Source organism: Metopolophium dirhodum, chromosome 4 (genome assembly GCF_019925205.1).
Source record: "Metopolophium dirhodum isolate CAU chromosome 4, ASM1992520v1, whole genome shotgun sequence".
NCBI lineage: Eukaryota > Metazoa > Arthropoda > Insecta > Hemiptera > Aphididae > Metopolophium > Metopolophium dirhodum.
This window is the reverse complement of record NC_083563.1, coordinates 23,788,855-23,814,520: the sequence shown is the minus strand read 5'-3', so window position 1 is coordinate 23,814,520 and position 25,666 is coordinate 23,788,855. Positions and strand designations below refer to the sequence as shown.

At 26.9% G+C, this 25,666-nt stretch overlaps 1 protein-coding gene across 6 annotated transcripts in view; it reads right to left on the bottom strand.

Annotated features, from left to right (window-relative positions):
* LOC132943664 (leucine-rich repeat-containing protein 24-like) overlaps positions 1-25,666 on the bottom strand; it is a 165,864-nt gene that overhangs the window by 61,310 nt on the left and 78,888 nt on the right. The gene's annotated exons all lie outside the window — the stretch shown is intronic.

Below are 25,666 nucleotides of genomic sequence, written 5' to 3'. Positions count from 1 at the left end.
TTAATATTTTATAAGTATGTTTAATAGCTTTAACTATACAAATTAAACGAAATAAAATGAACTTCTAATAAATTAAGGTATTTTTTTTTTTTATCAAACTACATATTTTGCTTAATATACTTATAACTAAGGATATCGGCGTTTTGAATGTTACGAATCGCCGTTTAGACGTTGTTTTTGTTAAAATGCAGACTAATACTATCGTATGTCACTGTCATAATAGTGCTTCATATCGTATGCGTACTTATAAAATAATAAGTAAGCAAATGGGATTTATGGTACATTTTGTTTTTACGAATTTAAAATTTAAGCCTCCAGGGGAGAGTTATATATAACTGCAAATAGTTAATCTGCTGTATGTTAGATAAAGTATAATAATTATTATAATATTATGTGTCGAAGCGTAAAAGTTGGTAGCCCTAGGTCTATATAATATGAGGTGAAGGCCTCCTTAAATACAGAAATTAAATTATTAAAAAATGTTGCTAGAAAGTCTGATGCTAGAAGCTAATTAAAAATCTATATAAATGTTTTACTACTTATAAATTTATTTAAAACAATAAAATTGTATTTTTGTATACTTAAAAATAAACTTTCGTTTGATGAAAAAATTAATAATTTCTCAGTATTTTTTTTTTAATTGCATGGTAAAAGTACTTTGGCATGGCAATTTGGACGTACCTCGGAGGCCTAGGGAGAAGAGCTCCGGCTTAATACGCCACGCTAATAATAATATTAGTTATTACTTATTAACTTATAAGTCGATACCTACACGAACCGTAGGTGGGTATGTATAGGTTCGTGGAATAAACGGCTTACAATTAATCTAAATACTTTTAAAAATGTCATTCTGTATAGTAAATAATAAAATATATACCTACCAACTGCAAACATTTCAAACTTCATTTAAAATACAACAAAATAATTAAAATCGTAATTTTAGATTCCGTGCGGAGCGATGAATGTATTGATTTTACAATGATGTGTGAGTTTTTTTAGTTTGTGTATGTCATCACCTTTTGGGACAGTAAAAATGCTTCAAATTTCTTCATGATATTTGATATTAGGAAAGTTAATCTAGTTGGTACTTCAAAAGTGTCGTTGGTTTTAAATATCTTACTAATTTTACCAGTAAAAAAAATATACGGCAAACCTTGTACTAATTTGTCCATCTGTTTTATTCACAAATAAAAATGTTATCATTGATATATGGATACATCAATAAACTAAAAAATTAAAATGTTTCGATTAAATTGCACCGAAGTAGAGTCAAAATATTTTGAAAACGCTATATTGAATATTCGGTGAAAATTCCACATGTAATTCATAAATAATTACGTCCATCGCTCGTAATCTCACAAAACAATATTGAGAAAATTAATGTGTCACGTTTTAAAATGTCACCCCGGTGGACCGCTTGTGGCCAGGCCACATCATTTATCGCATATAATTATACATTGGCGATATTGGTTCATTATATGTTATGTACAATATATAGTATGTGATTTGGTCAATGGTAATACCTATACCGCACAATATATACCTACCTGCTCCGATAAATGTGCCCACCCAACCACCAAAGGTATCCGCTCTCGCGTATTATCCGAACGCGTGGCGAATATAATGCGACTTATTGTGCGAGTCAATTTATGGTACCTTAATAATAGTTATAATCGTCTTGTACATAAACTATTTTAAATTGAGTTTGTCTCGAACGTATAATGTCACGCATTCGTATTCAACGAATATACTATTATAATACTGCTCTATATTGCAACGGGAACCGGCCTATATATATAGGTACGATAACACACGCACTCCCGAGAAAGCAATATCATCAGTTTCGTGTATATATAGTTATGTATCGCGGGATCAAATAGAAGAAGAGCTAACACAATAAATGGTATATTATATCAGTCGGCAATCCATTGTTTTGTGTACCCTTGCTGATGCAATGTTGTAACACGATTGTATTCGTCTGTGCCGCCGCCGCCGTCGTAAATCGATAATGTAATTACAACCGTATATTAACGTTGTGATATTCCATATACTTTAAGCTCCAGGAAACTTTAAATCAATCGATCAGACATTGATTATATAAATATTCGAAATAATTTGCTGTAATGCATTTATTTTGCGATCGACAAATAATAACTGCAGTATCGCAATATTATAGACAAATTGTTGTGTAAGTATAATACTAAAATTAATTTTCCTATTAATTTGTTGTCAAGACATTACCATAATATTATAGTTACGCAGCTGGTCAAGAACTCTCATCGGTATTAATTATTGCTTATATTTTTGAAGGTGTTTATTTTATAATAGTATATAGGTATGTTATATATTAGCAATTATCAGCGAAGTTCTTTTACGTGAATTTGAAGATTTATTATGTAAATTTTAATAACGTTTAGTGTATCAAGATACTTTACGCTTTTAATTTTATATCCATTAACTATGTTTGAAATACACCCGACTTCTACGAATCGTAATAATGAATACAAATTCCGATGCAATTAATTTTTATATTTACCGACAATATAGTTTTGAAGCATCAATTTTATAACGAAAAAAATACGTATCAATGCAATTACATTGCTTTATTCCCTGTTGATATTTTTATGAACTTTTTAAGAGACACTCTACAGACACACTATGGTCAGATATTGTTGTAGCGGGAATCAGTGAAAATACGCTAAAACATAATATATTAAAAAAATAATAATGCTGAAAATGTCTACCTGACCATAATGAAATTAATTGATATTAATCGGCAAAAATGTTTTGTACATCAATCCAAACGGTGGAAAGTTTTAATTTATTTTTTTTCCCCGAAAGTAAAGTGTAACAAACTGCGAAAACTTTGTATCATTATACATTTCTATAATAATAATAATAAAAAAATATACTTATGCATAATGTATGAAGTAAAATAAGATGGTGCGATGGTTTCAATTTGTTATCAATCAAATACACGCGGAGGCGAAATTACATCTCATGGTGATGTTTCATTTTTTTCTGCACCAATAAAAATTCTGTTGTTTAGCATAAAACGGTGGTAAAAAAGATTTATACCTTAGCCAATAAAGAAAAATACGCATAAAAACAAACAAAAATCAATAAAAATTTGAAACTGGTCAAAATTGTTGATTTATCCAACCATTTTTTAAAGAAGTTATTTAATTATAGTCATAAAGTCATATAATGGGTCTTGCAGTATATAATTATAATTATAATATAAAAGGCATAGTAAAATAAAAGTAATTTACCAAGATTTCTAAAAAAAATACTATTTTATTGTTTTAAAAATATATTATTTAAATTAATTACAACTAAATGCTCATCATGATTTCATATGTTATGAATATTTCATAATAAATTTAATAATAAATATTTCATTGCTATTAATAATACATTTTTAATAATTATCATTTATCTTTAATGCGTATACTTGCTTGATTATTTTAATATATTCATTGTACTATGTAATCGTAAGTCTAAATCATATATGCTACTGATATCACTCTACAAGATTTGAATTAAAATAATTCACTCTATTATCAGAATTAGCGCCTTAAGCTGTTATTGATTATAGTTTAAATATACGCTAAACCAGTTATATTTGAAGAAATTATCGTCTTATTAGGGAAGTTTTGTAATCAGATCTTTGTAAAACTATTTGTGTATGCCTACTGTATCTACATGGCTACATGGCTTTTATGTTATAGTATACATTTAATAGATACCTATTTTAAAAACCATTTTTATTTTTTTTAACGGATCATCATTAAAACAAACTGTAAAACCACTTAACAATAAAATGGACACAACTTTTGATTGTTTTGAAATACTGTACACTTTGTTGGTTGTTTTCACTTAAAATTACAATTTTTATTCGTAATTTTTTTTTTTTAATTACTGATTTAAATTAAAACATTTTAAAGCCCATACACGGATCAGATATTTTAATTGGTTTTTCGTCGAAAAAAAAGTTTACTATACTAATATTATAATATAAAAATTAAATAGCACTAAAACGGCTGGGACACTATAAATACCACGTCATTGAACATCCCAGAACTTGAAATCCTTCAAAATAAGACCGGATAAGAAGTTTGAAATGTATTCGTACTTATGTAGGTCACATCCCGTTTCTTAGCATAGATTCGGCTTGGTGGTTTTCAATAGATTTTGTCAGGTACACATTAGTTTGTTACTGACATGCGTAGTGATGGTATATAAAGAGTCTTATTAGATAAAAAAAATCGTATACAGATTGTTGTGTGCATACATTTAATACATACGATTGTACTTAAATACAAACAATTGCGTAATTAGATATGTAAATGCATATGGATCTGTTTAAAAAATAAACTAAATCAACAAATTATGTATTGTATAAAAATATGTAGACTAAAATATATCGGTTAAATGACATATTTTGTAAAAAAATTATTTATCATGACATATCATGTTCATCTCGTCAGCTATTAAAAAAATATTGCTTTAATTCCGTGAAGATAAATAAGAACTAAAAATTGATATTAGTCATTGAGTAAAACTATAAAACAATAAACGTAGTAAATAATAAAAAAAAATATTAAAATTTGTTTCATAGTTTTTTTTTTTATACTTAATACGAATTTTAATTTTTCTCTGTTTAGAATTTTAAAAACAATATTAATCTATTAATTGGTTTCAAATTATTATTAGTTGAATCATTCTTATCGTAATTAATACTTTATTGAATCGGTTAAATAATGTTAAAACTAAATATTATGTATGTAATTTTTAATAAGCTATATAAATTAAAGAACGTCATTCTGCAGTTGGAATGTTTTTTCATTAAAAAAATGTCACTCAAATAACACGTATATAATGAAACCTTTTGATATTTAAACGCATTTGCCAGTCTTGCCATTGACTTATCAATTTGAAGTTGGAAAATAAAAAGTATGATGTCCGATTTTTCCATGATGCCTGATGTCAGACAAAGATATAACACGATCCACATTGCTTTTCATTTAAATTGAGTATATTATACTTTATTAACGTATAGGTTCTGCTGTTTTTCAAATAGATTTTCTCTGAAACCCTGTTAGGTTGAATAAGTAATCTGCGCGTGTTGGTGTAAGCACAAATTCATAGTTTGTAGAATTAATAGATTCTGATCATCCCTAAAAGTTATATTCATAGCCAACTTTCTGGAACCAGGGCAACTTTTAAATTAAATCAAATTTTACTGAGGTAAGTTTTTCGAGTCTTAAAGTAATAATTAGTGAATAAACCATCCGGTCGATTATACCTATTGGAGATAATCAAGGTTGACTGAACTTAGAAATTATGTATTTGTGTTTATAAAAACTATCAAATGACTTACCAACTAATTAATTGTTTAGTTATAATTTAGACTAACTTTATAGCTGGTATATGATATATACATATATTGTTATTTGTTATACTGTATAACTCTACAGTCCATAGAATATAGATCTGAATATTATATATTATAATATTGTTCTGTACATTTTGTGCATGTTGGCAATATAGACAGCTGATAGTTTGGAGGATAAATTTCTCTTTTCTCATGTAAGTCTTAACTTATGTGCTCATTTCTAATAAGTAAGTGCCTAATTAGTAATAACTAATAACTAATAGTTTTCATTTTCATATAAATTTGTTATAAGAGCAATTCAAACTTTCGCTATATTCTAGTACTATTCATTTTTACAAAAAATTTTATTTTTCTTGTATATAAGTAAAATTAAGAAAACATTATATCAATATATATATATTTTTTTTTTATCGAGTTAAGGGTTCGACATTTGAGGTCATGGGCCTTATTTAGTTGGTTTTTACTGTGGGGAAGGGTACGGTTGGCTATAACACGTGTGAATATGTAGCGATAATTAAAATCCCAAAAACCCGAGTGGTTACGCATCAGGGAACTAGCGACACCAGCTGATGCTTGACCTCAGAACTATTGGTAGTGTCTACAGTGGTTTTTTATTTATTTATCATGATTTGATATTTTAAATTAAACTTTTTTCAATTTTCTCAATCTTCTAAAGAAACACGTTTTTCCCGTTATATAATAATTGTAAAAATATTGTGAGATGTATACAATATTGAGTATAATCTAGTTTTGATATTTGATTGGAAAAAATGCATTGAGTTGTTTATTTATGTTTTTTTTTTGTGTAACATAAAGTCTTTGAAGTATTAACAATAAAATATTCATCGAAGAAATATATTGGAAATAACGGTTGCACGTGCTGCGAGCCTGCAGTGACTTTCGGAAAAGTATGAAATATTGAAAAGTAAAATGGAATTTTATATGCTTTGACTATAATATAGTTCTCGTTCAAATTCAGTGAATACTATATAATTGATTTTCGTAAGCTGTCGTTCATAATGTGTATTTGGATAGCCACTTGTAAAACATCACTCATATTTTAGCTCGTTCAGTTGAATTATTAATTTTAATTCCACGTATTTTTTTCTCTATTTGCGTATAGATAGCGAAAACGGCCACTGCGAAGCAATCTGATAAAAATACATACTAATTCTACTGAATTAATATTTAAGACAATAACGATAATAATCATTATACAATATCTTTCTTTAACACGTTTTTTTTTTTGAACAAATTTTCAGATGTTCTCGTAAACATTATAGTTTACAGAAAGAAACGCGTGCTAAATTTGCAATTTATTTTCCATTCAATTTTGCCGAATTTTATTAACTGAATACTTCACGCATCTACACAATACGAGACGGGTGCATCTTCTCCTCATCGAAATCGTATACAATCCGGTAAATTAAATGTAAATCCCTTCCGAGAACAATCCGAGTGGAGCGCAGTAGAATAAATATATATATTATATATATATATATATATATAGAGAGAGATTATAGACACACATACACATGAGGAACACTGCCTACGATGCTCGCAGAGAGATATGTTTAATTCACTAGGAGACTCGTTTCGTTTTCGGTAATCGACCCAACAACGGCGGCGGAAGGCCGATGGACTGCTAGAACCCGGCGACGCACTCCCAAAACGTTTAATTAATCATTCCGAGACTTTTGCGTACTATCTATGCGTGTGTGTGTGTGTGTGTGTGTGTGTGTGTGTGTGTTGGAGAATGCGTATCATCTGAATATATACAAGAAAACTGTGGAGAATTAAATAGAAGAGCGATCCGATTAACAATAGGAAAAGAAAATGTAAACCACTTATTGCAAGTTAGCGGCCGCTGGGTTAGGGCGACAAAAAGAAAAGGCTCATTGTTTGCGATGAAAGTTTAAAAATTGTTTTTTTTTTTATTATTATTGTTATTATTTTTTTTTTCCAAACAAAGTTCCGCAGAAAATAATTTTTAAAAATAAGTATCTCGTAGACAATGAAGAACGAAAAGAGAACACGAGTTTCGTATACTCGTTGTCACATTATTTCTGAACAAAATTTAGACTTCTATAGGTACTGTGTAGTGTGTATAGGTATTATTTTTATGCCGTACCAATCCGTTATCCTTATATATTATTTTCGCTGTTGATATCGTACATAACCGTATACTGAAACTTGTAAAGGTGTGTACGTCATTATTCAATTGTTCTTATGTTCTCATTATTGTTATATAAGATCTAGGATAAGATAAACCCGTGAAAACCCCTTTTATTATCATAGGTACTCGTTCTCGTTGTCAATATTGTTTAAGGTCTTTGGTGAGCTGAAAATTGAAAATAAAAAAAACAACACACCGTCTATGTCACGTAATACAAGCATTTCTTCGATATATAATACCATTGGGCATTGAGTATATATTGTGCAATAAATAGTAAATATACTCAATGATAATACAAAATTATCTGTAAGGTTCAAAACCATTTTATAAAAAAATAATTTATAATACGATTACACATTTACGCATCAACAGTGTTGTATTAATTATGTCAAGTGTCAGCCACTTTGTCGCAACGTACGTAGGTATTATAGATTCAATTTTTATTATACAGTTTGATTTTTTTTGTTTGGCTCACTATTATTTACTGTTATTGGTGATTTTTATATTTACACGAAATATTTGTTTAAAAATAAAGTATAATAATCGATCTTTATGTTATGTTTTGTGCATTTAATAGGATATTATAATACATCATACATATCGTAATAAGAAAATAAAAATAATAGGTAGTAATGAGGAATATTAAAATGAAAGTTTGTTTCATACAAAAAATATATAAAAAATATAAAAAATATAAATGTAATGTTCAGAATTTTTAGATTCTGAGTGAAACGATGAATGTATTGATTTTACAATGATGTGTGTTTTTTTTTTTATTTTTTTTTTTATTTTTTTTTATTTTTTTTTTTATTTTTTTATTTTTGTGTCTGTGTACACGATAAGTAGTCGAAATAATGCTTCGATTTTCGACTTCAGTATCTTGTTCGATGGGAAAGTGAATATCGTTGGTGCATTGGGGAGGTCAAAATTTTAATTTCCCAGTAGTTTTCAAAAGCGATGTGAAAAACAAAAGAAAAATTAAGGAAAAACGGGAATTTTTACGCAAAATCGATTTTTAACAAAATCGATTTTGGTTATTGGTGTAACTCTAAAACAAATGACCGTAGATGCATGAAATTTTCACTGGTTGTTTATATTTGCATTTTCTATACACAATACAATTTTGAAAATAATTTGACTTTTTTTGAACTGTTTACGGACATTGTCAGTTTTCAGTTTTTTTAAATTTTTTTTCTATAAATATCAATAAAATTTTATTTGTTGGGTAAAAAAGCTTGAAAATTTAATAGAAGGCTCCTAGGTTATTGTTTCAAAGGCAGATGAAAAAAATTAAAAATCCTTAGTCACAGTTTTTTTTTATACACGTTTAAAGTTCAAATCTTGAAAAAATACGGAAAAATCACGAAAAATAGCAAATTATTTTGAGTTGAAATTCATAAAAATTTTTCTTTTTAAATCTAAGATTTGAAAATGTAATATAAGATTACTCATAAGTTTGTCTACCTTTATCAAAAAAAAAATGTCTAGAAGAAACTTAAATTAAATTTTTATGAGCGTCTGAAATTTATATTTTTACAACATTTGATATTTACTCGATTTCTCATGTAACAATTTTCTTATTTTATTGTAATTAAAAAACAAATGACTGTAGATACTTGAAAATTTCACTGAATGTTCATATTAGCATTTTCTATACACCATAAAATGTTGAAAATATTTTGACTCTTTTCGAGCTGTTTACGGACATTGTCAGTTTTCAATTTTTTTAGTTTTTTTTTCTATAAATAACAATAAATTTTTATTTGTTAGGTAAAAAAGCGTGAAAATTTAATATAAGGCTCCTGATATATCGTTCTAATAGCAGTTGAAAAATATTAAAAATACATAGGCACAATTTTTTTTTATAAGCATTTAAAGTTCAAATTTTGACAACATTTATCAAATTTATAATTTATTAATTATTTTGTAGTTAAAAATGTATAAAATGTTTAACTTTTATGGCTAAGGATTGAAAATTTAAAACAAGGCTCCACGTAAATAGGTTATATATAAATTACTTTATTCACAATAATATCATCAAATATACTTGGTAATATCATAGGCTGACTGACCGTTTTCGCTCAGAATCGTTTTTCTTATACAATGATATTATATCATTGAATTCAAATTTAACACCATCCATTACATTGACCCACTTGTAACCTACTGTACAGCAGAGCGACATCCACTTAACCACCTTTTTTATTGATAATTATAAATTATAATGTATAAAACAAACATACTTTTGTTTTTTTGTGGTGTTTCAATAATTATTAATTAACTACTATGAACCCGGGTGGTCACCCATCCGGGAGCTAGTAGCTGTGGCCGTTACTTACTCCCAGTCGCATTCCGCGACTAGTAGCAGCCAACGCGCCACGCCAAGCCTCTATATTATATTATATTATGTAGTATAACGTGTATAATGATGCACTTCTATTTTTTTTAGTGTATATCAATAATTGTTTTAAAATAATACTAATGCAGACTGCGGGGACACTACAAAACGAATCTGCATACTATTGAAACTAACGAATGAAAATTTGCTATGTCTTACGTGTAACGTGTGTTAGACGGAGACAACAAATCCATGGGTATCATTCTCCTAATTACATTTTACTGAATATTAAAATAAGTAAATTTAATTTAAAACATCTATGGCTAACTAGTTACGTCGAAACGTAAAAAATGTGTTACGGTCAAATTGGAAAGTAAGAGACACTTCAGTGGCTAACATATTTTGACGTATAGATAATATGTAGTGGGCTGATATTTTATCTAAATTTAAAGTTTAAACTTTAACAAAAGCCGCATTCAAATAGTAAAATATTTCAAATTATTTTATAAAATATAATATATGAATATACAGCTTACAAAACTACGGATCCTTGGCCTAATGAAGTACAAAAAAAAAATAATAATGATAATACAGTAGATCTAAAATCACGAGACCTTATCTAAAAATTATAAAATATTATTCTATAATATGACATTATGACAGAGTTGATAATTTATTAAAATAAATTCAAGAGTTACCAATTTACAATTTTACTTTGATTTTCACACAATGAATTTTTATTTATCTAAATAACATCAGCATTTAAGGCCATTATTCATTACTTCACATTGAAAATGTTTCAATTTTACAATTTACATTTTATTTACAGTATTCATTTGACTTAAAAAAAACTAAAATAAGTTACTAGACTAAATTAAGTTTGATAGTTTAATTTTCTTTAGGTAATTGACAATATTAATATTTGATTAGTGCTATGTTGGGTTTTAGTGCTTCTCCTATTTGTTGTGATATTAAAAACAATCATAATATAACTGGTATATATACTAATTGTCTTATTAATATATACAAATATAATAGGTATTACATTTTACAATATTATACCACAGATAAAAAATGTTGAAAAAATAATTATATGAAAAATGTATTGTAGCTTATTGCTTATAATCATACAAATGAAAACTGTAAGTATAATATTTTATCAATAGATACATGTCTTATCCAATTTGATCCAAAATGTTTAAGGATTACAATTTTTTTTAGCAAACTAAACAAATATCACAAGATAATATTATGATAGTTCTGGAATTTACTAATAAAAATACTTTTCATAGTTGAAAATATTTTATTTTTAAATTAATAATTTGACTATAATATACATATAATAAATATTAGAAAAATAAAATGCATCAGAAAAATTTTAACCTTGCTACACAAACAAAACAGTTACACTAAACGTGAATCATTAAAAGCACATTATGAAAATAGGCACACATACAGTTTAAAATATGTATAGTATATACCTAATAATGTTAAATACTTAATGTTCTACTTATATTTATGTTGGAACTCACTATAAAATATCATTCAAACAAAAAACGATTTGAATTGTTATTAAAGTTAAAAATCTCAAAAGGTATCAAAGTGATATTTGTTATTTATTATTTAAAGAAATCCAATTAAAGTACAACGTGAATAATTTCCATTTTATTGTTTGTGAAAAAGCAATAAATCACATTAAAGAAAAACAAACACACAGTAAGTGAGTGGTACATATTAGAGAATAGAAAAAAACTCATTTGTTTGTTATTGATGGTGATCAATAAAATATTTAGAATTTGTATTGATTATAATGAAAAAAAGTTTTTTCTTGATTGGTAGTATAGTTGAAATTATAAATACATTCTTTTTTCACTTTTTTACTGCTGACCTTGTGAAATTATATTCACCGAAGTGTTGGATTCAAAAGTTAATATTTAATTTTAATGTAATTTGTTGCATTATTTAAAGAATATTTTGTTGATATGAGAAAATGCGAATTTATTTTTCATCTTGTAAAACAATTATGAATAATCCTGGAAACAATGTTAACATTTATAGGATAATGATTTAAGAGACTTAATGACATTTTTTAAATGAGAAAAGGAAATTAAATAAAGATTAAATATGATATGATATACAAGATATATAAAGGTATGATACGTAAGAAGTAAGAACAATTGTCAAAAATAAGTAAGTATGTCATTATCGTTAAGAAAAAAAATCGTTGAAGTGATCAAAAAGTTTATCAAAAAACTATTTCTATAAGCTATTGTTCAAAAAAAAAAAAAAAATTAAGTAACTGTAAGTACCAATGTTATAATATAATGAAAAATATTCTTTATTGTATATCAGCTGTAACTTTTATTTTTTTTTATTTGATTAATAAAATGTAACTTTTAACTTTTAACAAAGCTATAATTGAAAAATTATACTGAAACGTTAAAGCGTGCTTTTTAAGTTTTGTGTATAATTTGATTGATTCTACCTAAGCTAAACAGGTATTGGCTTATGGTTATGATACAAGTGTCAGGAAACTTATTTTACCTCAGTCAGGAATCAGGATCAATCTTGTGGAAATATTATGTTATGGATACTTTATACTCATTGGTCTGTATATATTATGTTAAATAAATAATGTATCATGGCATTATTGTAATATTGTCCTATAAAAAGGATTTTCATCTTATAACTAATATTTGTTTAATCTTTATTTATTGAGAGTTTATGACGAATTAATATTGACATTTTCTAACAATAAAATAATATTCAAAAATGTATAGTTATTAATAATTACTTATTATGAAATTCATAATAGAGTTATACAAAATAAATGCTAGTAATATAGTGTAGCAGTAATCAATAAAATCACAGCTGAGAAAGATTTTTTTTTCCTAAAAACAAAAAATCACGTCTATGTAAATTTGACAAATTGCTCTTAAAGATCTAAAAATATTATAATATAAATAAATCCTTTAGAGTCTATAGAGTTTGAATTAATACAATTGTATTTTAAGTATAATGGGAGTTCTATATATTTTGCAATTTTGCATATCTGAATAAATTGCAAACATTTGTAAATGGCGTGTGGATATCATATTTCAATTCGTATGAAAAGTAAATGTATTTGTAATTGCGAACAAATGTTATTTTTTTGTTTGTTATTAGTGGAATTATTTATTTTTGAGTTTCAAATAGCTTGCAGATGTAAAGTATTAGTAGTATTACTCATCTCTAACATCTTTGGTTAAATAATAATGTTTGTTAAAGAAGTAAAAAATAATACACTTATATTATGTTTATTGACAGTGTAATATATTTTAGTAATGAATCTAATGTATTTGCATGGTAACTGGTATTTTAGATAATATATGACTTATGTTATTTTTTTAACAATGCACAATAAAATAATAGTCTGACCAAGTCAATTTAAATAAATATAATTTGTAAGAAAAACACAACAAAATTATTATTTTTTATGTTCAGATGATGTAAGTTTGAATTAAGTTTAAATGGCGTATTACTTAACCGACTGAGTTTAATAGTCGTGAGCTCATTTTACCGAGATCAGATTCCATAGATCGCCCTAGTTAATATCTTTATCATAAAAATACTAATATTAACTAATAAAGGTACAGTATCTTATATGTATAAGATATTATATGCATTGTTTGTATAAATATTAATGAAAGTATATTTTGTTCAAAAAAATATATACCAACTTTGATGTTTAAATTAATTTAAAAATGACAATAGATTATCGTTATTTGTATACGAATAATAATTAAGTAGGTACAGAAATAATTTAAATCCGTATAAATAAATATTTAATATATTAAAATCCTAACTGAAATTAAAAAAAGACGTAACGAAAAGAAGAAATCTGAGCAAAAATAATTTACGGCCCCATAGAATACCTCCGAATGACTTTTATTATTTTATTATTAAATTAGAATATGCCACGTATAATTGTTCAGGGAATTTGTTTAATGTTTGTTAATTATACTGGTGACTGCGGGTAAGTTATTTTGTTTGTAAATTTATGTTCAATAATAAACTAAACGACTTTTTTTTTGAAACAAATCTAAAGCGAATCAATAATATAATCGACAATGTCAGATTTGGTTAAAAATCTTAAAATACTATATTAGTTTAAAGTTAAACAATAATTTGTTGAGCTCGTCACTACCAAATGTAAGTTTATGGACTGTACATTTATAACTAGAATAGGGCTTTTGGTGAAAATGTAATTTTCTTAAATTATAAATATAACTATACGACTATTACGACTCAATACTAAATATTGTTTTATTGACATAGGTAAGTAATAATTAACATGGGTTAAAATCTATATACGTTATAGTTATAGTTGGTGTAAGCTATTGGTACAAAATTCCTGTTGAAACTATAACATATAATAAACAATAATGATTTATTTTTAATTATAGAATAGGTTTTAATTAAATATCGACATTATTTGGAGGTAACATAAAAGGTATTTGTGACAATGAATTTCTAACAAAATGTATAATACAGAAACTATAAAAAAACTCAAAATATTTATAGGTTATAAACTTTATTTTATGGACACCTTAACAAAAAACGCTATTTAAGTTATGTAGGTAATTAAGTACACAAATTTCCTTCTATTTCCTTTAAGTGAATTATTATGCTCGATCTTTTTTTCTTGAATGATTGATTACCTTCCATCATGTATTGTTTTGAATTGTTAAATAATCGATAGATGTCCCAAAAATGACCTAAAGCCGTTTAATTGAAATATTGTGTTTTTGAGTTTATTTGTTTTTATCGTATGGAAATATATTTCACGATCATCGCTAATTATTATAAGTTACAACAAACATACAATTATAATTCAAAAACAATGTTGAGTTTATATACATATAATTTAATTTTTGTTCGGAAAAATCCTTGTAATGAAAATACCATCGAGTTTCACCGTTACAAATATTCATTAATTTATGAATTCGTCTTATTTGCAATTTACAAGTATGTAATCAGTATGCGTACATGAAATTTATACCGAGAATATTTAGCTACAGAAAATTCTAGAAAAAGATTAGATAATGTTATAGGTCAATGTTTTTTTTTTTCGAGATAGGGTCAATAACGGCTCACTTATTTTATAGTATTTTATTAAATACTATACTTTTTTGTTAGTCTTTTCCATCCTTAAGCAGCTAAGACAAATATTTCCTTTTAAACTCGGTTAGAGCAAGAGTGGGTGGGGAGTTAGAAAACCAAATAAAATTAAATCTCTAAATTATATTTTTTTAAATGAAACTTTTCTAAATGAAAAATAGGAGACGAATAAGTTTATGAAATATTCTTTAGTATACTTGCCTGTAGAATCCGAACTTTTTACCAATTAATATCATGAGAAACGTGCAGGTTACACCATATTGGTATATAATGCTTGTTAAGTTGTATTAATTCACACATAATCTATATGCTGATCGGAGTGAAGAATAGGTACATTAAATTTGACATGCTTGTTTTAAAATAATATTAATTGGTCAAAATATCATCATGCATTAAAGAGGTACATTTTCGATTTTGACTTGATATAATCCGACGATTTAAGTAAAATTTGACAACTTTTTTGGGGCAGGCTGGAACTTCATACACATATCAATGCCTACGGATACAAAACCGTTGAAAAACTCTCCAGATTACGACTCATTCGTAGTGTTTGGGTTTTTGTTTTTTGTATTTTGAATAATATTATAAATACTATATATCTATAAAACTTCACCAATTTTTTTAAAACAACGTCATTGAAACTGGGATTAATTCTTTAAATTTGATTTTTTTTTTTTATGTTTCTTTGAATATTTTAAGCAATTCAAAAATATTTAATTTTCAGTCAAGTTTTATTCGGAACTGTTTTGTTTTTATACTATAATATAATATCGATTATTAAAACTGACTTTTTAAATTCAATTTTTAATAAATCATACATAATACCATACTCATTAAATATAAATATTATAACTGATTGAGTTGGTTCAAATTATCAAAAAATATCAAAATGATTATAAAGGAAAAAAAGTTTTACGTAAATGTTCAGTTTTTAGAGCCTTTGGGGGTTAAAAATCAACGTTTTGATTATCATTTTCATACCTAAAACTCGATCCGTAAATCATTGTAAAGAATGGAACAAAGTTGTTTTCTCAAAATTGCTCAAAATAAAACAAAGTAAAAACATTATTTCTGTTTGTAAAGTAGGCGTATAATGAATAATGCGTTTTACTTTCGATATTTTACAGCATTATCGTTTTAAAATGTTCTTATGATTAGTTATATTTTTATTGCATGATTATTTTATCACACTAATATTTTAAACTTACCGATTATTTTAATCAGGGTCGATAAACTTGTTATTTTATCTGTGTTTAAATGAACATCTTGAAATTGTGTGTATGTTTAAACACAAATTATTGATTAGGATACCATTAAATTGTTTTATATTTGCAATAAATAACAATTATTTACACTTATGAAATTTAATGTCGACTCACAATAGTGAATAGTTAAAAAAAATTTATCAGTTAATTAATTTAAATATCACATAAATTTAGCCAATTATAAAATTGTACTGTAATTATGGTCATCTATCGAGACTTTAATGTTATTAATGTCATTGTTTTACATTTTATTATCAGACGAATGATGAAATTTGTTTTCAATATTTCAAAAAAACGTTTTTTAATTAATTAAATTACATATAAGTTGTTTTTCTCGTTGATTAATCTATATTATACTATCTATATTGTAAGTGCAGCAATATTATGACTTAACGTTTACTAACATTTAATTATTATTAATTTTAGGTCATTATTATTTATCAATGATCACCTTAACATTATAGGTTGTACCTTATAACCAAACACATTCACATTTGAAAAATAATTTTTAAATATATATAATACTTATAGATGTTGCTTGTTCGGCATGATAAACTTTGTGTGTGGATAGTGCTGCCTAACTCCACAACGAGAAAACAACGTTTTCCGTTACAAATCAAAAAACTATCATCTACAACATCACGATATGATGTACACAGTTTGATATAAACTTCTTTGAGCGTTCCAAAAGTGTCTTTCTTTTCATTTATTTTTATGTTCTTTTAGTAAAAAGACTAAACTTGTATAGGTACTTGAATAGCATATAATTATTCTAAATATTCAAGACACACTCAACAATTTGACCTAAAAATTAATGTTTTGTTTTAAATGTATTTCAAATTTGTAAAGGATATTAATATTTTAATTAGGAACTTTTAAAATACTATTATTAAGTATTTAAGGAAAGTCTTAATTTCAAGTCAGCATACATTATTATTCTTGATTGTTCAATAAAAGCAGATTTTTAAAGTTTTATTATTTTCTTTTTTTGAAAACAGAAATTTTCCATTGTAGTATAACTTGGTTATTATACGTTTTTATTATACTCTGGTTCAATATGCAAATATATAAATACTTTTTATTTGTAGATAAAATTTATATTAATTTGATAAGATATAAACGTGTTTTCAAAAAAAAAAAAAAAATTTTACTAATGATCTATTTGGGATGTAAGTACGATGCACATTCAAAAATAATATTATTATCTATTTCTTAAATTATTATGGATAAAATACTTTAATTTTTGTTTTTTTTTTAGTTTTATATTTTATAATCAATTAATTTTTTATTTTGGAGTTTTTAGTTTTTACAGCTCAGAGTTACGTATTTTGTGTACCTATGTAATAAACGTTGGTTAAGATTTTAAGGCTTTTAAATATATTTTGTCTTATATTTTTCATCTGATTTTATATATTTTTGATAATATTAGGTCGATACTCTTAAGTATCTTAAACGTATAATTACTGTACACCTTAATAGTTTAATAGCAAAGAAAAATTGTTTTTACTTTTATTGTTGTTTTTAAATAACGTTTTGAATAGGGAATTGAATTTAAAAGTGATTAATTAAAACGAATAAATAAAAATGAACATTTTTGTTGCGAGTAAATTTTTAATTAGAGTTCCTACGTAATAAATTTAAATATCATAGATTCATTGAAATCCAATCTTATTTGTATATTATGATTGTAAGATTCAACATTTTTATAAAATGACTCTAATTTTGAATCATTGTAAAATACAACTTTTTTAAAAAAATTTCCACTTGTTATTATATTACATATACTTAAAAACCCAGCATACTTGACGGTGTTTGTTTTTTCTACAATTTTGCTGAAATTTCGTAATTTTCACAGACTAAAATGAACTAAAAATATTATATAATCAGGAAAAATGTGCAGTTGAATATTTGTAAGCCAACTACGTTGTAAATTGTTGCAAATCAGTTACAAAATATGTTCGATTGTTATAAAGTCCATAAGCTCAAAACAGGGAGCTATCTTCACACACGTTGGTATTATTGCCATGTAAAGCATTTTATTGTTATTTATGTCTTCTACTTTTGAAAAACAATAAATAACGTTTTTTTTTACTGATCGGACACCAATATTATGTATACTGACACACAACGTACCTAAATGGATTCTATGCAAAAATAGAAAAAAAAATATTTAGATTACGACGATGAGGGGCTGGAAAAAAAGTTACGAAACGAGTAAAATCATTAGTAATTTTATGCATAATTCATACTTTGCTTTACGTTGAATAAATTAAACTTTTCACAGTTTATGTTATTTAGCGACTATGGCATTTATTTTTCAAAAAGATTCCGTACGTGCGTAAACAATGTTAAACTTATACACAACATAAATAACACGCGGATAATAACAGCAAATAAACAGGCTGAGTAAGGGAAAGCGCAATGTACCTACTACTTTTATTTTTATATGATTTATGTATACAAGAAATGTCTTAACCGTTTAAAAAATGTTAGTGAAAGATAAAGTCCAGTTGATGTTTAATTTTCATTCATTGATACGAGATATTATTTATTTTTTTATCTCGACGATGTGACATCAGTTTCGCTATAAATTCAGTTATATCGCACATTTAAAATAATCGTGGTTTCACCGTAGGTCTACCTGTTTAAGATAAATCGAGATTGGTAGGTATATAAGTACACGATATTCAAAAAAATTTTACATAAATGTATAAACAATCGATTTACAATTTTTCCATTTATATATGATCCTATTTCTGTAATAATTAATAATATAATGTAATATGGACATACAAATATTATTGATTATAAGTAAATTGTGTAGGGAAAAATAAATTTCTCATTTTTTAAATGTGTAGGAACAAATTTATTTGAAAAAAAAACACTGTAAGTGTTATTATATTATCATATTAGCATTGTCAGGTGTACCGTGCATACAAATTCGTTTACAATTATATAGTTGATAAAATGCAGTTAATATCGGGTAATACATATTTTAATCTAACTGTCAAATGCGTTGACGTAAGCCATTTATATAACACGTTATACGATGAAGACTCTGCAGAGTTTTGTTTTCTTAATTTGTGATTATTATAAATTGTGATGCGAAGTAGATTAAAATATCGTCTCTCGGAAGTATTATAGGCATAAGTATACAAGATATATACTGATATTGTAATATCCGTCGAATAAGTGAAAAATTCGACATAATCAATTTCGTTGCTCGAAAATTGTTAATCGAAATGAGGAGCATAAGTAACATTATTCTATTATAATAAAATTCGAATTGAAGACGGGTACAGAGTTTTGAGCCCAATAACCAGCCTGACGGTAAAATAATATGTTTCTGGTCTCTGGGTCAGGAAATCATATACTTTCAGTCGTGTAAAGAACTCGAGAGTAAAAGTATTCATATACGTATTTAAAATAGTTTTTCTTTTTATTTAATCACATAAAATAAAATTAATATTGAATATATATAATAAATAATAATATATATTTTTTTTTACTGTGAATTCGTAATCATTATAACCAACCGAGGATTCAAATACCTTGACAAAGAAAAGAGATGGGTAATTTATAGTTGCATCAAATGATACTTTGTAAAATGGCATTGATGTAATGATGTACATACAAATGCTAATAAAATTCGGTTCAGTTGATTTATAAGGTAAAACAAAATTGTAAGCTATTTCAATGTATCTATGAATACTTTTTTAAAGTATTTGTATTTGTACTCAAATACTTTTTTTACTGAATAATCAAATACGTATTTTAAATACTTTTCAAAATAGGTAGGTTACACTGCAGTGTACTTTTTATTTTTATCATCTATACTTGTTGTATATAATCATTGAAAACGGGAATTTGGGTCATGTCAATTTCAACGGTCGCTTCTTCTGTATTATTGGCGTTAAACAAATCAGTAGATTTTCTTATAATCCTTATGCGTATATAAAAGAACAGGCCTGTTTTATGTAGCAATTCTCTGATGACACTATTTAGCTTTTTTCCAATTGTTTAGGAAACCACGATTATATTCGTAATTTTAGTAACTGAACTGTAATTCGTTTTTATGTTTGAAATATACCTTTAATGTCTATTGTTTGCGAGAAATGTATACATGCACCTATTATATTAATATCGTTTAGACATTCTGTCGTAAATAAAGACTGGCCAAAATTATAAATTAACAGATAAATATAAATGTTTTTACATAGGTACATAGTTTTAATATTAAATACATGAGAGTCGTTGTGGAGAACACCGATCACTTCATTTTTAATTTGTATACCACGAGTCATGAGTAGCTGCATTATATAAATTGCGTTATCGAAAAAATTTCGTTTCACATTACTATAATGATTGGTTAAAATGTATTGTCTTATGACATCATCTAATATCGAGATACCCCGATGTACCGCATTTCAGTTGAGCTAATTTTTTTCAGGGTGAAGTCGGGTGATGCGCAGCTAGTAATATTATATTATTATACATTTTGAAATCGTTTTCCACGGAAATCCACTTTAATTTGGACTATATTGTATTCGCGAAAACGACGATCGTTGTTATTATAGTATTATCGCGTCGGTTCGCGATTATTATTACATTTTAATAATAATAATATTAATAATGAAGCTATATGTAGGGAATAGTATATTATTGTGGTATATTCCGTACCACGAAAACGTACAAGCTACATTAGTAATAACAATAACAGTAATATTCTAAAATTGTGTTACATTGTAATATTACTTCGAGGAAAAATGATGATATTTTGAAGAACATTTTTGACGGTTAACAAGTTTTTACTTTTCAGTCTACCGCGGGCCCGGCGTGTGTCAACAAATGCACAACAATAATGCGCGCGGTCACATTATCACGGATGCGGACGAGGGAACGCGGATGTCGGCTGCACAACGGTGGAGATGAAGACGGAGGCCAAATGCGCCTATCCCGTGCTCGCGCTTGGACGCGCGTATTACACACACACACACACACACACACACACACACACACACACACACACACACACACACACACACACACACATACACACACACAAATATATACATTATAATATACGGTTCGTACACTAACGCGAGCTTGTAGTACCGCGTGTGGTGCGTGCGGAAGAAAAGGAGTTTGGTCGTCGCCGGGTTTTGTTCTTTTGTATTATCCCTGTTAAAAGTGCTCTCTCTCTCTCTCTCTCTCTCTCTCTCTCTCTCTCTGACCGGCCAAGTCACAACGCTTTCGGAATATTATATATATAAACTATAATATAATTCATACACACATATACAGAGTGATTCACCGAGATCATGTTCGCCACCATTTTACACTATGAATTTATTCGAATTTCCATACATCGTATGTGTCTGAATCGAAACGCGATCTGTAGAAGTTTTTGAGATATTCAACTTGCGCTCTAATGATAATAAGCTTATGAGTTATGATAATGGGTTTGAAATATGTGGTGACCATTTTATCTTTTGAGTCATGAAATAATATGAATCTATTGACATTTCAAAGTTGTAAAAATTAGCCTAGTATAATAATAAACACACGATTTAAAATCATTTCTACTATATATTTTTGTAAAACCAGTTTTTGAGAATAATATCATTAGTATATCTATGTATGTAAATGTGAAAACGAGAATTTTTGCCATGCATGTTCTAGGATCACTCATCCGATAGTCATGCGTTTTTCTCAAAATTATAGAGTATATACACATTGCGAAGAAGGTTTTAACATTTTTCCAACCATCATAGGTAGCTAAAGGGTAGCTCACACATGGACAGCTCACGAAAAACCTATACGATTTATGTTTTTTAAATTGTTGTTATTGGTTACATATTGCATTACCTACTATTATAAGTTTATTAGTAGAAATACGGCATATACAGTTGTTTATAAATATATTTTTTAATGAAACATATCTTTGGCAAAGACAACGTCGGGCAGGACAACTACTACATTATATAATGACTCAGACACTACGCATTAAAATTTTGATTTAAATATTTACATAAAAATGTTCAAAAACATAATCTGCATTTACAGTAAAAAAGTTAGTCCTCACTTGAAAAAAATAAGATTGTATGGCTCCTGGACACTCCTCAAATCGCATTCAAATCTAATCGCATTAAAATATTCTGGTCCTCAAGTATACGAAAAAGTTTTAAAAATCAAAATTTGAATACATTTATTATTAAAAGAAAAATTTCGGGTGAACATGCTTAGTGATTCACTCTGTATATATTATAATATGCGCCGCCTCCCAGGGAGAGGCGTACAGCGAGAAGAAGGTCCCTCGTCCTGCCCTTTTCCTCAACGATAATATTGTATACCGGGAGAGTATAATAATGTATATTGAATATTATAATATATTATGCGTAGTAAACCTTGGGTTGTACAAGCGAGGTAATTTTTTTAACTGATGACACTCATTCTCTCCGTCAATTTTCGCATTTTTCATATTTTTATTTTAAGTGTTACTATAATATATAATAAGATCGACTATACGATATAAAAATGATTAGTATTTTTTTTTATTTTAATGGCTACTCATATTTTTTACTTCATTTTTACCTATTTGAAACAGAATAGTTGAAATTTAGATTTAAGAATAATGAATTTCGAGTTGATACTACTTTATATAATTAAAATCATTCTACGTTTTTTTTTTGTGAGTGGAGTAAAATGGTAAAGAGCACACAGTGGTTTTTGCACCTATGTGTTGTAATTTAAGAAAACTACTATGAAACAATGATGTAATGCGATACCTATAATATAGGTATCTATAAAAAATGTAGCTTATAAGTATAGTTATTCCAACAATCCCTGTATAACAATCGTATTATTTTCTAAGACAAAATACAAAAAAGAATACTGACTATAATTGTATCGGGTTGGAAAAAAATCACCTTATCGTCATTATACATAATATACGATATTCTACATACAATATATCTGTGCGTGTGTGTATCGTATGCTCGTTAAGAGTCATATTCGACCGGATTTATACGCACATGTGACGTTAAGGAAATCGTGTGTAAACGTTTCAGTGCATGCATAACAATACATATCCATATGTATATCTACGTACTATAATATGTTACACATTATATTAGCACTAATCACCGTCGTACGGCTATTGGTTGACGAAGGAATATCATTTATTTTTAAGGTTCGTGACTTTCGTTTTGGTCATATTTGGTACTTACCTATACGTATATGGTTTATATCTTATGCATACGATTCGTGTTTTTAATTGAGACGACGAAATCGCTGACATTCACTGCGAGCGAAATGCGCATATAAAGATATTTTATATTCTGCAGCAGTCGTTCCTCCTCCACGGAATAATAATAATAATAAAAATAACCCTATACCGGCTTATACGAAACATTCGTGCGACAAATAATCGAGAAATGAAGACAAAATGTTTGAAAATATATTATATAGTTTTTGTGGAGTGGTGTAGTGGCGTGGTGCACGCATGCATGCACTATACATTATTATTATAGTCACAATCACTTGGATCGCGTTCGTAAGTACTTATACGACGCGTGTTGTTTTATCAAAACAGTTATTGTTTGAAAAGCCAGAAAATAATATGTTCCAATATCGATGTTTATTGTTTTTTATTGAAAAATAGGATACAGTGAATTACGTATAGCGTCGTTGAGCATAAAATCAAAAGTAAATAACCGACATTATTACATACGGATGGAGCAACCCAGACAGCAATTTTATGATTAATAATATTATTATAACATTGTAATAATGGATAATATTATTATAACGTTATTATAATACTATTATAACATTATCATTACAAAATGCTGTCTGGGAACGTGAGTTTATATTGGATAGATAATAGACGGAGAACGGAATTTTTAACACATCGTTTACCTATTGAAATTTTTTTATGACTTAATGTTGATACTCGATAGGAATGTACTTGGTTTATTTCGTAGGTTCGCGAAATTTTTTAAATATAACACAGTATGGTGTTCTTATTTAATACATGTGGCCCACAGGCCACAGCCATTTATTGTGCCCTCTATTGTGTGATAAAATTATTGAGATGCTCATTATATTAGTATTATAACTGCGTAATAATGGTTACAATATGTATTGTTTTTTGAATGAAAACTGTTTACTAATACGCAATGTCTATATAATATCATTATACAATATAACATTTCCTGGAAAACAATTCAAACATTCGTCTGGACGGAATATCTCGTCCATAATGTTGGAAAAATAATGATTTCTTATCTGTAATTCCGTAATATTAATATTTGGTCGTAGAGGATGAGTTCGATGACAGTTTTCAAACCATTATTCAGTAATTCAGTAAACCCTCTCCACGCGCGCACAACATCAATCTGTGGTTGACAAGGTTTTGTTGTGTAAAATACAATAGGGAGATGTGACTATTTTTGTTATATTTTATAAGCATTGGCCGGCGCATTGTATAGACAATTTTGGTACATCAGTGCGTATAGTTATTAATATTATAGTTGATCTAACCGTGTTTTTATTAGTCCCTAATTTTATTATAAGTTCCATTTTTTTATTTTCCAATATTTCACAATAACATTAGAATTCCACAATATTTATTTATACTATTTAATAATCATGTTTATATTTTATAATAAAATATAATATATATAATATATATTATATCTATTTATATATTACTATAATCTATGTATATATTATATACAAATTAATGTTTCTTTCTTTGTCCGCTATATACTAAAAAACTTATGGATTGTTTTCCAAAAAAAGTTATATCAATTGATTCCTCGAGACTATGTAAGTGTTTATAGCTTACTTTTTCAATCCCTATATTTTGCTACTTAGTACTCACACATGAATTTAATTTTGGCTCATGAAAATCAAATATTTTTGTGCTTATTTAAACAGTTGTCATTGGTTACAGATTATGTTACTATTGTAATTAGTTTAAATATGGAATATACAAATTGTTATAAATAACCATAATATATATAAAGAAAAGAGAAAATCTTAAAATCAAATAGTTAAATGAAAATTATTACAATGATTAAATTTATGATTTGGTTTCTTCATATTCTGGACATACATTTGATGTAAACACATTGAGATGAATAACCAATCTTAAGGACATCGGATTTACGTCGGTTTTTAAGCTTTCTGCATTCAGTTTTATCAAAAATATGTCCAGAATAATTCAGAAGTGGAAAATCATAAAATGAATCATTGCAATTATATTATATATTTAAACTGAAACAAAACGAAAAACTATAAAAAGATAGATTAACTTTGACCCG